The sequence below is a fragment of the Passer domesticus genome, chromosome 27 (assembly GCF_036417665.1).
Source record: "Passer domesticus isolate bPasDom1 chromosome 27, bPasDom1.hap1, whole genome shotgun sequence".
Taxonomy (NCBI): Eukaryota; Metazoa; Chordata; class Aves; order Passeriformes; family Passeridae; genus Passer; species Passer domesticus.
In genome coordinates, this window is record NC_087500.1 from 2,307,647 (window position 1) to 2,321,372 (window position 13,726).

Consider the following 13,726-nt stretch of genomic DNA (forward strand, 5'->3'; position numbering starts at 1 on the left):
GTCCCGGCCGCAGGCGCATTCCCCTGTGGTGCAGTTCAGAGCACAGCCAGCAGGGGCGCTGCTGGCTCATGGCAGGGCAGGGCGGGTGCGATGTTTCCCCCGCTCCAGCAGGGGCCGCTGGGGCGCAGCTCTCCCTCACACGGTAATGGTGGACAGGCTGGATGATGAAATGGCTGCAGCAGGAATCTCAGAACGGCAGCTGGAACAGCAAGGCGTGCTCACCTGGTACAGCAAGAAAGAAGCAGCAGAAAACAGCAGCAGCAGCCGCCCAAACTGGGCCAGAAGAGGCTTTCCTGGAGGGGGAAAGGGCCCGGATTCTCAAAGTTTTGCCTGAGGCATGTGAGCAGATGGCAAAAAGGGTCCCACTCTAGTGAGATGGAGTGTAAATAAGGTCCCAGGGCAATGGTTGTACCCACAAGCAGAGCTTCAGTCATGGTAGGAGAAGTCAGCAGGAGATAGAGCTTCACAATTCTGATGAACTCCCCCCACAGTGACCGCAGCCTTCTTTCCTCTGAATGCCGAGAGAGCAAGAGAGCTAGGATCTGCAGCCAGCTCCCTTTAAGCTCTTGAACTCCCTTTAACAGCTCCCCTTTAACTCCCTTTAACAGTCGAAATCTCGCAGTATCTCTGCCCCTCCAAGAGAAACTCCCCAGCTAAGAGTACAGCCAGCTGCAGCCTTCCCTTGACAATTTAATTTGTCTCTCTCAAGTATCAGTTGTTATGGTTTCTTGGCAACAGAATGGGAGAAAATTACATGAAAGATAGAACCAAAAGGAAAAATCCTAAAGCCCAACATGAGAACAAGGATTGTGTGTCAGAGAGAAGAATGATGGAGTATTGCTTTATGACCTAACCTCATATTTGGGATACTCTCAAAAAGAAAAAATTCATCAGAACATCTGGAACCACATCCAAACAAGTCCATGGACAGAATTAACATACGCACATGTATTCAGACAAGTGATGAATATATATTAGTTTTCGGAATACAGCCTGGTCTGTTAGGTTCGAGGGCATGCTTAGAGGAGACATCCCCATGCATCTAGCTCTGTAATAAAGTAATGTCAGCTTTCTGATGCAGGAAATTGGTTGGAGAGTTTATTTCCCAGTTTTTGGTGACAGTGGGGCTTTGAGCAGCTGAGTCTGGGGATGGCAGTGGGTGGGACAAGATTGTCTAACCTAAAGCCTTTGATGACTCTGTGATCTGTGGGCTGTCCATGGCAGACCCTGTCTTCACCAGGATCCATCTTCCTTTGTCTATCTGGCAGTCCCCCTTGGGCACGGGTTTTGTCAAAGGCTTCCCTTGGGAAGGCATTGATGGACAGAGATTACACCTATCCATACTTGGCAGAAATGTGAATTAACAGGGAAGCCCTAAGTCTTCTGCACAAACTCAACCTAAAGTCATTTACCACTGTGTATCCTGTGTATGGCTGATTGCAATTCTAACTTCTGAAATATCTCAGCACTGCATCTTAGGACAGAGATGGGCACTGCATGAGCTGAGGGCCCCTGTGAGATTGAGATGTGTTCCTCGTCTGCCTGTGCTGCTGTGTGCAGGCCGTGGACCCTCGACTGGGTAATGGAGGGGAGGAGAAGGTAGGGAAGAAGTTGCGGGCTGTTTCCACACATTGCTGTTTCCCAGCTGTGGAAGGAAAAGGTTGAAATGGAAAGACTTGGAGAGCAGGGTGATAAATTTGCACAAAGTGACCTGGTAGGTGGGGAGGCTGAGAACATCCATGTGGGAAACTTCACATATTTACTGCTGATTATCCTGTCTCTCTTTTGAGACATAACATAAAAGCTGCCAGAACCTTCAGAGGCATCTCTCAGAGAGAGTCTTGAGCCTCCTGCTGGGAGAGTGAGAGACCAAAAAAGCTCTAAGGACATAAAAACAGAGCATTGTGATAAACTGCATGTGCGCGAGGCCGCTGGAGATACTGGGACAGGCAGTGACCTGCCAGGATTGGACTGACCCTAATGGTGCCACTGTTCCTCTCTTGTGTGTCTCTGCAGCCTGGCTGTGCCTTGGGACACTTGAGTTAATGAGGAAATGAAATAAATCTACTCTTGGCATTCAGCTGTGGTTTGGTGACATGGATGAATCAATTCACACACCAACACACTCCTAGTACCCTTTGGAGGCTTGCTGTTCCTGATGGGCATTGACTGTGCAGTACCCAGGTATGTTTTCCTCAGCTCCAAGGCAAAAACACACCAAGTAAAATTCACTGCAGAGACTCCCACTCTCTGTTTCTCCACCTTTTATCTTGAGCAAACTGGAAGTGGTGCCATGGAAAGAAAGAGAAATTTGAGGACAAGGCTTGGATGCAAAACAGCTTTATTGAGTCAAAAGAAGAAAAGGAGGTGGCTCAGAGAGAGCACCAGTAGCAGCCACTAAGATGCAGTGAAGCTTCTGCAGAGTGGGCATCGGCCCATCCTGCGGAGCATAGCAGGACAACGTCTCCAGTAGACTGGTCAGGAGAGACACAAACAGCAAGCAGAGGAGAAAAAAAGTAGACGGGAACCACAGTTTGAAAATGTAATTACAATGTCCCAAAGCTCAGTCTTCTGCCCAGAACTAGGTTCTGAGGCCATGGAGGTTCTTGCCCAAGGATGTTGCCAGCAGCTTTAGCAGGGACGGCATCTGCTGCCACCAAAGCAGTTGGTGATGCAGGAGATGTCAAAGCCCCCAGAGCTGATGGGCACTCCGCCACAGCTGAGGATGTTGCCAACTGCAGCAGAGGTGGAGGATCCCACAGCGGTGTTCTGTGGGAAGGAGCTGAGGATGGGGCCAGGCAGGGTCACCAGCACGGGGGAGGGCTCGATGACAACGTGGGAGCTCTGGCACTCCCTGACACAGCACTCATTGCAGCTGCTGGCCAGCGGGCAGGGGCCGCAGGGCTGGCAGCAAGGGTCGCAGGGCTTGCAGCAGGACATGGCTTCGGCTCACAGGTGAACCTGGCACAGAGGGCAGGGAGAAGCACAGAGTGAGGACACATGAGATGCAGCACTGCACCCAAATACCCTGGAAGCATGAGAACTCCTGGCCCATACTGCAAGGCTCCGCTCAAAGCCCAGGAGCTGCCTCAGCCAATTTCTATCCTCTCTCTGTCTGCACAAGACCTTCTCTCCCCTGCCCTCTCCCAGCACAACCAGCTCCCAGCCCTCAGCTCCAACAGCCCTCTCAGCTGAGACCTCCAGCCAGACAAGAGCTGCTCTTGAAGAAGCAGCAGCAGGAGGAGGAGAAGAGGCTCTGCACTCACCTGATTCCTGAGGAGGAGGAGGTGAGAGAAGTGGATGAGAGAGCAGAGACTTGGGCTGCCTTTTATAGCAGTCCTGGCCTGCCTCAGGCCCACAGGCACCTTAGTGGAAGCCATAATTTTCTGACCAGCTCATGTCAAATGTGCACCATCCCAGTTAATGGTAGGGGCAGTGTCCTGGTTTCCTGCACTGCATCCTTCTCATTTCCCGGTAATTTTGCTTACTTTCCTATATGAAAGGCTACTTCTCTAAGTGCCGACAGGATAAGGCCAAGAATTTCCGGGGCAGAAACATGTCAGCACAGGCAGAAGTTTCTGATCAAGTGCCAGCAGCATCCGTTGTGGGCAGGTGATGTTCTTTTGTGTAATTTCTGAGTGGTTTGTTGGTGAGAAAATTGTCAGAGAAGGGGCTTTGGTCTTCTTCTTCTTAGTCATGTGCTCAAGAACATTAACGTGAGGGGAGATGACAGAGGTTTGTCATGTTGTTTCCTTCTTCCACTCATCTCCTTCTTTCTACCTGGTGTGTGTGTCTCTCCACTTCAGTCTAGAGGGGATGTGTTATTACCCCCTCTCCCTCATCCTGAGAGTCAGATGGACACCCTGCAGGAGGTCCACTGCATCTTAGTGGCTGCTCCTGGTTCCTTCTGTGACCACCTCCTTTTCTTCCTTAGACTCACCAAATTCTTTGTGCAACCCTGCCTGGGACTCTTTTTCATCCATTGTTCTGTGGCAACACTTCCAGTCAGCTCAGGAAAAAAGGTGGAGAAGCTGTGGCTGGGATTCCCTGTAGCGGATTTTACTTTGTGTCCTTTCCCCTGCAGTTGATGAAGACATCCCTGGCTACTCTGCAGCCAATGGCCATCAGGGAGATCCTGGATGCAAAGAGTGGCAGCAGTGAATATGAGAAACAATCTTCACTTTGTGGGTAACAGCCCACAACCTCATCCCTTCCTTCTCCTCCTCTCCATTACCTGGTCCATGAGCGTGGTCAAAGACATGACACCCTTTTGAAATCTGTATAATTCTTCAGCACTGGCAGGGCCCAGCTGCTGTCCAGACATGCAGGACTGAGGTGATTCACAAGTTGGGATCAGTGCCTGCCACAATCAGGCTGTGCAGAGAAGAGCAATGTGTAACATTTGCCAATTGCTCCTCTAAATGTTAACATCTTGCACAGCTGCAGCCTGCCTTAAAATGCAATAGCACAGAACAAATTTCTTATGCCTGGGAGCACACAAAGTTACCTCTAGGATGGGTTTTGCTGTGTGGCTGACTGGCCTACTCATGTGTTGTGGCCGATATATCACGAGGACCCGGTGCCATTGGTAGATTAACTCCTCTACTATTTCACCAAGAGTACGTGAAGCACAAAAGAGAAAACTGTTCAGCTTTTCAGTTGACAGACAAACTTGTGATTCCCAAGTCACCCTATATATTGAGATTGAACTTGTTGCTGCTGCCTTTTGAACACCTGAAGCTGGGGTAGCTGAGAACTCTCACACCTTAAAGAGAACAATGTGTGCTTTATTTAAATATCTAAATTATACTTCACAAGCATTAAGAGCCCTCAGTACAGAAATGACACAAGTCCGAGAAGCTGCCATTGGAAATTGAGCAGCAATTGACTACTTGGTGTTGCGACACAATCAGGATGTGAAGAATTTAATGGCATGAGTTGGTTCAATCTTTCCAATAATTCCTAACTAATAGAATAGAACGAGTCACCTAAAGAAACGAACCACAAGTGCTACAGAGACAGAAGGACTAGATTTCTCTTGGCTGGTTTCACGGCAACACACTCGAAACTTAGGATGGTTAAAACAATCTTGCACTTATGTGATGTTGCACTCATGACCTTAAACACTTGTTGTTTAATTCAGTGCTTACTGCTGTGCAGACTCAGTCAATACAATAACTGGATATGACACTTTAAAGAAATGATATTAAAATCCCCAAGGGGGGGATTTGTTACTGAACAAGTTCTATTTCTTCAAGAAGTCTTTGCAGCAATGGGGGGAGATGCCAGAAAATTCTTTTGACTTTAGCACATAGTGTATGATCTCTATATTCATGGTTAATGCTTAGTTTTGTAGCAGCAGGTATCTGCCTAGTGCATATAACAGAGATTAATGTGACCTTATGTTAACTCCATACATCTGTGACTGATAAGTCTTGTGTCAGCTAGTGCTTCCTTATTTACTAACATCAGTAATTAATATGTACTGACCCGTATCTTAGTTTTGTGATGTCGTGGTTTGAAAGACAGGTATTTGCCAAGAAAGGTGGGAACCTGCCTTGGAATGGAGAATATGACCCCCTTCCCTCCAAATTATCATAACTTTGAGATGAAGTGGCTTTCAGGCAAAGATATTGGAAGGGGAATAACAGTTCTTTACCAGTAGGTGTATGCATAACAACTCAAACAGCAGCAGCAGCAGCAAAGAGAAGCAGACAGCCGGTCCCAGCCTGTCCTGGCCGCAGGCGCTTTCCCCTGTGGTGCAGTTCAGAGCACAGCCAGCAGGGGCGCTGCTGGCTCATGGCAGGCCAGGGCGGGTGCGATGATTCCCCCACTCCAGCAGGGGCCGCTGTGGCGCAGCTCTCCCTCACACGGTAATGGTGGACAGGCTGGATGGTGAAATGGCTGCAGCAGGAATCTCAGAACGGCAGCTGGAACAGCAGGGCGGGCTCACCTGGTACAGCAAGAAAGAAGCAGCAGAAAATCAGCAGCAGCAGCAGCCCAAACTGGACCAGTAGAGGCTTTCCTGGAGGGGGAAAGGGCCCGGATTCTCAAAGTTTTGCCTGAGGCATGTGAGCAGATGGCAAAAAGGGTCCCACTCTAGTGAGATGGAGTGTAAATAAGGTCCCAGGGCAATGGTTGTACCCACAAGCAGAGCTTCAGTCATGGTAGGAGAAGTCAGCAGGAGATAGAGCTTCACAATTCTGATGAACTCCCCCCACAGTGACCGCCGCCTGCTTTCCTCTGAATGCCGAGAGAGCAAGAGAGCTAGGATCTGCAGCCAGCTCCCTTTAAGCTCTTGAACTCCCTTTAACAGCTCCCCTTTAACTCCCTTTAACAGTCGAAATCTCGCAGTATCTCTGCCCCTCCAAGAGAAACTCCCCAGCTAAGAGTACAGCCAGCTGCAGCCTTCCCTTGACAATTTAATTTGTCTCTCTCAAGTATCAGTTGTTATGGTTTCTTGGCAACAGAATGGGAGAAAATTACATGAAAGATAGAACCAAAAGGAAAAATCCTAAAGCCCAACATGAGAACAAGGATTGTGTGTCAGAGAGAAGAATGATGGAGTATTGCTTTATGACCTAACCTCATATTTGGGATACTCTCAAAAAGAAAAGATTCATCAGAACATCTGGAACCACATCCAAACAAGTCCATGGACAGAATTAACATACGCACATGTATTCAGACAAGTGATGAATATATATTAGTTTTCGGAATACAGCCTGGTCTGTTAGGTTCGAGGGCATGCTTAGAGGAGACATCCCCATGCATCTAGCTCTGTAATAAAGTAATGTCAGCTTTCTGATGCAGGAAATTGGTTGGAGAGTTTATTTCCCAGTTTTTGGTGACAGTGGGGCTTTGAGCAGCTGAGTCTGGGGATGGCAGTGGGTGGGACAAGATTGTCTAACCTAAAGCCTTTGATGACTCTGTGATCTGTGGGCTGTCCATGGCAGACCCTGTCTTCACCAGGATCCATCTTCCTTTGTCTATCTGGCAGTCCCCCTTGGGCACGGGTTTTGTCAAAGGCTTCCCTTGGGAAGGCATTGATGGACAGAGATTACACCTATCCATACTTGGCAGAAATGTGAATTAACAGGGAAGCCCTAAGTCTTCTGCACAAACTCAACCTAAAGTCATTTACCACTGTGTATCCTGTGTATGGCTGATTGCAATTCTAACTTCTGAAATATCTCAGCACTGCATCTTAGGACAGAGATGGGCACTGCATGAGCTGAGGGCCCCTGTGAGATTGAGATGTGTTCCTCGTCTGCCTGTGCTGCTGTGTGCAGGCCGTGGACCCTCGACTGGGTAATGGAGGGGAGGAGAAGGTAGGGAAGAAGTTGCAGGCTGTTTCCACACATTGCTGTTTCCCAGCTGTGGAAGGAAAAGGTTGAAATGGAAAGACTTGGAGAGCAGGGTGATAAATTTGCACAAAGTGACCTGGTAGGTGGGGAGGCTGAGAACATCCATGTGGGAAACTTCACATATTTACTGCTGATTATCCTGTCTCTCTTTTGAGACATAACATAAAAGCTGCCAGAACCTTCAGAGGCATCTCTCACAGACAGTCTTGAGCCTCCTGCTGGGAGAGTGAGAGACCAAAAAAGCTCTAAGGACATAAAAACAGAGCATTGTGATAAACTGCATGTGCGCGAGGCCGCTGGAGATACTGGGACAGGCAGTGACCTGCCAGGATTGGACTGACCCTAATGGTGCCACTGTTCCTCTCTTGTGTGTCTCTGCAGCCTGGCTGTGCCTTGGGACACTTGAGTTAATGAGGAAATGAAATAAATCTACTCTTGGCATTCAGCTGTGGTTTGGTGACATGGATGAATCAATTCACACACCAACACACTCCTAGTACCCTTTGGAGGCTTGCTGTTCCTGATGGGCATTGACTGTGCAGTACCCAGGTATGTTTTCCTCAGCTCCAAGGCAAAAACACACCAAGTAAAATTCACTGCAGAGACTCCCACTCTCTGTTTCTCCACCTTTTATCTTGAGCAAACTGGAAGTGGTGCCATGGAAAGAAAGAGAAATTTGAGGACAAGGCTTGGATGCAAAACAGCTTTATTGAGTCAAAAGAAGAAAAGGAGGTGGCTCAGAGAGAGCACCAGTAGCAGCCACTAAGATGCAGTGAAGCTTCTGCAGAGTGGGCATCGGCCCATCCTGCGGAGCATAGCAGGACAACGTCTCCAGTAGACTGGTCAGGAGAGACACAAACAGCAAGCAGAGGAGAAAAAAAGTAGACGGGAACCACAGTTTGAAAATGTAATTACAATGTCCCAAAGCTCAGTCTTCTGCCCAGAACTAGGTTCTGAGGCCATGGAGGTTCTTGCCCAAGGATGTTGCCAGCAGCTTTAGCAGGGACGGCATCTGCTGCCACCAAAGCAGTTGGTGATGCAGGAGATGTCAAAGCCCCCAGAGCTGATGGGCACTCCGCCACAGCTGAGGATGTTGCCAACTGCAGCAGAGGTGGAGGATCCCACAGCGGTGTTCTGTGGGAAGGAGCTGAGGATGGGGCCAGGCAGGGTCACCAGCACGGGGGAGGGCTCGATGACAACGTGGGAGCTCTGGCACTCCCTGACACAGCACTCATTGCAGCTGCTGGCCAGCGGGCAGGGGCCGCAGGGCTGGCAGCAAGGGTCGCAGGGCTTGCAGCAGGACATGGCTTCGGCTCACAGGTGAACCTGGCACAGAGGGCAGGGAGAAGCACAGAGTGAGGACACATGAGATGCAGCACTGCACCCAAATACCCTGGAAGCATGAGAACTCCTGGCCCATACTGCAAGGCTCCGCTCAAAGCCCAGGAGCTGCCTCAGCCAATTTCTATCCTCTCTCTGTCTGCACAAGACCTTCTCTCCCCTGCCCTCTCCCAGCACAACCAGCTCCCAGCCCTCAGCTCCAACAGCCCTCTCAGCTGAGACCTCCAGCCAGACAAGAGCTGCTCTTGAAGAAGCAGCAGCAGGAGGAGGAGAAGAGGCTCTGCACTCACCTGATTCCTGAGGAGGAGGAGGTGAGAGAAGTGGATGAGAGAGCAGAGACTTGGGCTGCCTTTTATAGCAGTCCTGGCCTGCCTCAGGCCCACAGGCACCTTAGTGGAAGCCATAATTTTCTGACCAGCTCATGTCAAATGTGCACCATCCCAGTTAATGGTAGGGGCAGTGTCCTGGTTTCCTGCACTGCATCCTTCTCATTTCCCGGTAATTTTGCTTACTTTCCTATATGAAAGGCTACTTCTCTAAGTGCCGACAGGATAAGGCCAAGAATTTCCGGGGCAGAAACATGTCAGCACAGGCAGAAGTTTCTGATCAAGTGCCAGCAGCATCCGTTGTGGGCAGGTGATGTTCTTTTGTGTAATTTCTGAGTGGTTTGTTGGTGAGAAAATTGTCAGAGAAGGGGCTTTGGTCTTCTTCTTCTTAGTCATGTGCTCAAGAACATTAACGTGAGGGGAGATGACAGAGGTTTGTCATGTTGTTTCCTTCTTCCACTCATCTCCTTCTTTCTACCTGGTGTGTGTGTCTCTCCACTTCAGTCTAGAGGGGATGTGTTATTACCCCCTCTCCCTCATCCTGAGAGTCAGATGGACACCCTGCAGGAGGTCCACTGCATCTTAGTGGCTGCTCCTGGTTCCTTCTGTGACCACCTCCTTTTCTTCCTTAGACTCACCAAATTCTTTGTGCAACCCTGCCTGGGACTCTTTTTCATCCATTGTTCTGTGGCAACACTTCCAGTCAGCTCAGGAAAAAAGGTGGAGAAGCTGTGGCTGGGATTCCCTGTAGCGGATTTTACTTTGTGTCCTTTCCCCTGCAGTTGATGAAGACATCCCTGGCTACTCTGCAGCCAATGGCCATCAGGGAGATCCTGGATGCAAAGAGTGGCAGCAGTGAATATGAGAAACAATCTTCACTTTGTGGGTAACAGCCCACAACCTCATCCCTTCCTTCTCCTCCTCTCCATTACCTGGTCCATGAGCGTGGTCAAAGACATGACACCCTTTTGAAATCTGTATAATTCTTCAGCACTGGCAGGGCCCAGCTGCTGTCCAGACATGCAGGACTGAGGTGATTCACAAGTTGGGATCAGTGCCTGCCACAATCAGGCTGTGCAGAGAAGAGCAATGTGTAACATTTGCCAATTGCTCCTCTAAATGTTAACATCTTGCACAGCTGCAGCCTGCCTTAAAATGCAATAGCACAGAACAAATTTCTTATGCCTGGGAGCACACAAAGTTACCTCTAGGATGGGTTTTGCTGTGTGGCTGACTGGCCTACTCATGTGTTGTGGCCGATATATCACGAGGACCCGGTGCCATTGGTAGATTAACTCCTCTACTATTTCACCAAGAGTACGTGAAGCACAAAAGAGAAAACTGTTCAGCTTTTCAGTTGACAGACAAACTTGTGATTCCCAAGTCACCCTATATATTGAGATTGAACTTGTTGCTGCTGCCTTTTGAACACCTGAAGCTGGGGTAGCTGAGAACTCTCACACCTTAAAGAGAACAATGTGTGCTTTATTTAAATATCTAAATTATACTTCACAAGCATTAAGAGCCCTCAGTACAGAAATGACACAAGTCCGAGAAGCTGCCATTGGAAATTGAGCAGCAATTGACTACTTGGTGTTGCGACACAATCAGGATGTGAAGAATTTAATGGCATGAGTTGGTTCAATCTTTCCAATAATTCCTAACTAATAGAATAGAACGAGTCACCTAAAGAAACGAACCACAAGTGCTACAGAGACAGAAGGACTAGATTTCTCTTGGCTGGTTTCACGGCAACACACTCGAAACTTAGGATGGTTAAAACAATCTTGCACTTATGTGATGTTGCACTCATGACCTTAAACACTTGTTGTTTAATTCAGTGCTTACTGCTGTGCAGACTCAGTCAATACAATAACTGGATATGACACTTTAAAGAAATGATATTAAAATCCCCAAGGGGGGGATTTGTTACTGAACAAGTTCTATTTCTTCAAGAAGTCTTTGCAGCAATGGGGGGAGATGCCAGAAAATTCTTTTGACTTTAGCACATAGTGTATGATCTCTATATTCATGGTTAATGCTTAGTTTTGTAGCAGCAGGTATCTGCCTAGTGCATATAACAGAGATTAATGTGACCTTATGTTAACTCCATACATCTGTGACTGATAAGTCTTGTGTCAGCTAGTGCTTCCTTATTTACTAACATCAGTAATTAATATGTACTGACCCGTATCTTAGTTTTGTGATGTCGTGGTTTGAAAGACAGGTATTTGCCAAGAAAGGTGGGAACCTGCCTTGGAATGGAGAATATGACCCCCTTCCCTCCAAATTATCATAACTTTGAGATGAAGTGGCTTTCAGGCAAAGATATTGGAAGGGGAATAACAGTTCTTTACCAGTAGGTGTATGCATAACAACTCAAACAGCAGCAGCAGCAGCAAAGAGAAGCAGACAGCCGGTCCCAGCCTGTCCTGGCCGCAGGCGCTTTCCCCTGTGGTGCAGTTCAGAGCACAGCCAGCAGGGGCGCTGCTGGCTCATGGCAGGCCAGGGCGGGTGCGATGATTCCCCCACTCCAGCAGGGGCCGCTGTGGCGCAGCTCTCCCTCACACGGTAATGGTGGACAGGCTGGATGGTGAAATGGCTGCAGCAGGAATCTCAGAACGGCAGCTGGAACAGCAGGGCGGGCTCACCTGGTACAGCAAGAAAGAAGCAGCAGAAAATCAGCAGCAGCAGCAGCCCAAACTGGACCAGTAGAGGCTTTCCTGGAGGGGGAAAGGGCCCGGATTCTCAAAGTTTTGCCTGAGGCATGTGAGCAGATGGCAAAAAGGGTCCCACTCTAGTGAGATGGAGTGTAAATAAGGTCCCAGGGCAATGGTTGTACCCACAAGCAGAGCTTCAGTCATGGTAGGAGAAGTCAGCAGGAGATAGAGCTTCACAATTCTGATGAACTCCCCCCACAGTGACCGCCGCCTGCTTTCCTCTGAATGCCGAGAGAGCAAGAGAGCTAGGATCTGCAGCCAGCTCCCTTTAAGCTCTTGAACTCCCTTTAACAGCTCCCCTTTAACTCCCTTTAACAGTCGAAATCTCGCAGTATCTCTGCCCCTCCAAGAGAAACTCCCCAGCTAAGAGTACAGCCAGCTGCAGCCTTCCCTTGACAATTTAATTTGTCTCTCTCAAGTATCAGTTGTTATGGTTTCTTGGCAACAGAATGGGAGAAAATTACATGAAAGATAGAACCAAAAGGAAAAATCCTAAAGCCCAACATGAGAACAAGGATTGTGTGTCAGAGAGAAGAATGATGGAGTATTGCTTTATGACCTAACCTCATATTTGGGATACTCTCAAAAAGAAAAGATTCATCAGAACATCTGGAACCACATCCAAACAAGTCCATGGACAGAATTAACATACGCACATGTATTCAGACAAGTGATGAATATATATTAGTTTTCGGAATACAGCCTGGTCTGTTAGGTTCGAGGGCATGCTTAGAGGAGACATCCCCATGCATCTAGCTCTGTAATAAAGTAATGTCAGCTTTCTGATGCAGGAAATTGGTTGGAGAGTTTATTTCCCAGTTTTTGGTGACAGTGGGGCTTTGAGCAGCTGAGTCTGGGGATGGCAGTGGGTGGGACAAGATTGTCTAACCTAAAGCCTTTGATGACTCTGTGATCTGTGGGCTGTCCATGGCAGACCCTGTCTTCACCAGGATCCATCTTCCTTTGTCTATCTGGCAGTCCCCCTTGGGCACGGGTTTTGTCAAAGGCTTCCCTTGGGAAGGCATTGATGGACAGAGATTACACCTATCCATACTTGGCAGAAATGTGAATTAACAGGGAAGCCCTAAGTCTTCTGCACAAACTCAACCTAAAGTCATTTACCACTGTGTATCCTGTGTATGGCTGATTGCAATTCTAACTTCTGAAATATCTCAGCACTGCATCTTAGGACAGAGATGGGCACTGCATGAGCTGAGGGCCCCTGTGAGATTGAGATGTGTTCCTCGTCTGCCTGTGCTGCTGTGTGCAGGCCGTGGACCCTCGACTGGGTAATGGAGGGGAGGAGAAGGTAGGGAAGAAGTTGCAGGCTGTTTCCACACATTGCTGTTTCCCAGCTGTGGAAGGAAAAGGTTGAAATGGAAAGACTTGGAGAGCAGGGTGATAAATTTGCACAAAGTGACCTGGTAGGTGGGGAGGCTGAGAACATCCATGTGGGAAACTTCACATATTTACTGCTGATTATCCTGTCTCTCTTTTGAGACATAACATAAAAGCTGCCAGAACCTTCAGAGGCATCTCTCACAGACAGTCTTGAGCCTCCTGCTGGGAGAGTGAGAGACCAAAAAAGCTCTAAGGACATAAAAACAGAGCATTGTGATAAACTGCATGTGCGCGAGGCCGCTGGAGATACTGGGACAGGCAGTGACCTGCCAGGATTGGACTGACCCTAATGGTGCCACTGTTCCTCTCTTGTGTGTCTCTGCAGCCTGACTGTGCCTTGGGACACTTGAGTTAATGAGGAAATGAAATAAATCTACTCTTGGCATTCAGCTGTGGTTTGGTGACATGGATGAATCAATTCACACACCAACACACTCCTAGTACCCTTTGGAGGCTTGCTGTTCCTGATGGGCATTGACTGTGTAGTACCCAGGTATGTTTTCCTCAGCTCCAAGGCAAAAACACACCAAGTAAAATTCACTGTAGGGACTCCCACTCTCTGTTTCTCCAC

General features: G+C 48.5%; 2 pseudogenes; both read right to left on the reverse strand.

Annotated features, from left to right (window-relative positions):
• Positions 1-2,631: 2,631 nt before the first annotated feature.
• LOC135286877 (feather keratin Cos1-2-like) lies at positions 2,632-3,399 on the reverse strand (annotated as a pseudogene).
• A 4,964-nt stretch (positions 3,400-8,363) lies between these two features.
• On the reverse strand, positions 8,364-9,131 carry LOC135286880 (feather keratin Cos1-2-like; annotated as a pseudogene).
• Positions 9,132-13,726: the final 4,595 nt, after the last annotated feature.